Source organism: Formica exsecta, unplaced genomic scaffold, assembly GCF_003651465.1.
Source record: "Formica exsecta isolate Colony F162 unplaced genomic scaffold, ASM365146v1 scaffold744, whole genome shotgun sequence".
Classification (NCBI taxonomy): Eukaryota; Metazoa; Arthropoda; class Insecta; order Hymenoptera; family Formicidae; genus Formica; species Formica exsecta.
The window spans coordinates 408,993-412,256 of NW_021853511.1; positions in this window are offsets into that span (position 1 = coordinate 408,993).

Sequence of the window (3,264 nt, forward strand, 5' to 3'; positions counted from 1 at the left end):
GGGAGATGAGAAAATTACAAATGAGGCGGAGACATTTTTATTATCACGAGTAAAGTGACGCGTATCGTTCGAATTTTGCTCCCATTAACCGCGAAACATTACATCTCCACTAAGCGTATGCACAGTGCAAAAAGAAAAAAGAAAAAAAAACGTAGCTTTGCGGCGCGATCCGAGTATAGCTAACAATAACGCGTGATCGCGGAGAGATATAAGGAGAAATATAATCTTTCAGTGGTGTATGTTTTTTCCTTTAGTATAGGTAGCTCATAAACTCATAAGCATCACATATTAAATACGCGTGTAAGGATTAATCGTTAAGGATTCCTCATTAAAGTACACATGTCGAGTCTAAGATAGTCGAATGTGTGTACCCGCGTGTGTAGTCGAATTTCGAATTTGTCTACATACCAATCGATTGTGTCACCGGATGAGACTTTTATACTAAATGAAAAAGAGTAACATCGCGCGATTATTAATAGGAAGAGAATAATACGCGAAGAGCGTATTACGAACAGCGAGGACGACTCGATTGAGAGAATTTCCGCGAGAGCTTCTCCGAGGTCCAGTGGTCGGTGCTGTTGCATTTCACGGATCGTGACACATCCCTTTAGTCCGTCGAATGTATTTTAGAAACGTTAAGAATCTATCTTTATCGGGGCCGATATTACCGGTATATCATGCATAATATTCTAGCTCCGCGTGACGAATTTTTCCATCTTTATTCCGTATTATAATCGGGATTATATCCTGAAAGAATAAAATAGAGATTCGCTCGTCGGAGTTAAACGGCGTGTAGATGTGGTCCCCGAAGATTGATTTGCGGCAAAAATATTTGATGTGGCACTAACGTGTGTAATCTTCAGTTCTCTTCTACAATCGGCATTCATCCTTCGATCTTTTTTTTCTTTTGTAAAATTATAGTACCTGCGTGTGCATACGCCATTTTGAGTTGCGATGGTTCAGGAATTTCATAGTTTCGGTTAAATCACCGTTGTAATCTCTAAGTAATATATATTCTTTTTTATACATGGTGCTTTATAAAAATGGCACATCGCGTAAGATAGAGATTTGCATTAGTATTGTATAAGCGTTAGAGTAAAGATAGCAGCAACGCCGTTTAATACCAATACTGCGATTTGTACATTTGTTTTTCTTAGGAAGAAAAAAAAAGTTTGTATTTCTCTTAAAAATCAATCTACTAAACTGCAAAATTATTTCTAAAATATTTTGAAGAATATCTTGTGGAATTATCTAAGATTGATTAGAATTGATATTAATTGACGTTGCCATCCTAGATTGAATCCTAACCAGATATCGGCGATAAATACATGAAATTACAGAAACGAAATCGTGTATGCACACCTTCTTCAATCGTCATCCCGAAAGCGATGTGCGAAAACGCGTTCCTGTAATGCCTTGAAGTACAAAACCCGCGATAGGACAGAAGGGATGACATTTTCACGGTCAAGGAATCATAGAAACGCGTAAATCTCGAGCGAAAAAGGGATGATAAGGGGAGAACGAATCGGGAGTCGCCCGCGCGATTTAATGATTGCGAAAGTGTGTGCTTCATAACGTATATCTTTGGAAAATAGGCATTACTTACATGCAAAGTATAGAATGTGTATGTGTGTATAGACATACATTCGCTAGAAGCGAAAAAAGCGATAAATGCGGTCTCGTCTCCTTTCCTTTCCGTATGGAAAAACGATCCGTATCATCGGCAACCGATCGCGATATATACCTCCTCGGCATCGAAACAACGACGAAACGTGCTGATTGTTCCAATCCCGAGGACTTTATTTAGATTTATTTCAAGATTTTCGCGAGACGAAACGAAAATTCCGTTTCGAGATAGTGAACGACGCGACATAATTGTCTTCGATATTTCAACTTTCGGTTGATATCTTTGTATTCTTTAAGGTGAGAACATTTCTTTACCGATATTTTCCCACGTAATATAACTTGCGATTCAATCGGATTCTTTAAAAACTGCCTCGTGTTTGATATCAGGCAAACATATAAGAATATATTTGTATAAATTTTAAATTTACTTTGTGCAAAACAAATCTTTAAGTATACAAACATATGTATTATATAAATTTATAAATATTAATATTTATAGATATATACTAGTATTTATATATTAATATTTATAAATTAACAAATTATATACATATGAGACACTGCGCGATATCGAGACAGATAGGTGTGTTTCCGAGATGCGTGAGCAGTTTTCCGACACAATTATCAAAACTGTGCGTTGAGATATGCATTTTTTATAAGACCGCTTTATAAATCAGCTCTCTGACATAATCTAGAGAAATTTTTATTTCGCGAATCTGATAAATCGTACGAAACTAATTAGATGTACATTCCACTTTTATTTAGCGCAGTCCGGTAAAGCTATAGAAATGAGTATGAATAACGTTGACAAAATTTGCTCTGGCGGAATTATGCGAGGATTATCTTTACGAAAGTTTTTTTGAACGACCTCACGAAATCGAACCGAAAGGTTTAGTCTCAAATTTAATTACAGCATACTGTTAAATTAATTATATAATTTCTTAGCTGCGTTCTATTGTCGTTTAACGAATTGCTGGGTAATGCTCACGATAATCGTAATTATCGTCGAATTTAGCGTCTTTAATAGAGAAAGGGAAATCTTTAAAAGTTAATGTTTAATAACTAATCATACTTTATTAAAGTATTTTCAGGAGAAACAAAGAGCAGATGCTGAGCAGTTAGTATAAAGAAGAGAATGCGCGACGTTGATGCGTGATATGGTCAATGACGCGTTAAATAAGTTAAACAAAATTAATTCATAAGGGGGAAGAAAAAAGAATTATCAAGGAAAAAAAAAACGAAAACGGACGAAGCGGAATCCTCGATAATTCTCAGAACGAGGAGATGGTCTTCGTGGACCAATCATAGGAATGGGAAAAGGAACCGAGCGGAAATCGAAGAGTCTTCGATTCGATCCACGACCTTTTACTTTCGCGTCTTTCTTTTCTCGTATTTCCTCCGCTGTTATACAAGGGACGCGTTAGGTAGAGAACAAACTGCATGTAAAATAGATGAGAGCGAATGTCTCTTCTAATATCATGATAAGGTCTTTGTGAACAGTTATGAACGAGAGAAGGAAAAATCGATGGGTCTTCAGCTCGATCCTCGACAAATTTTCTTTCGTTTCCCTTTTCTCGTTTGTATCCTCCACGTGACATGAGAAACCTTCTGAACCGCTCGCGTTTATCCGTAACCGAT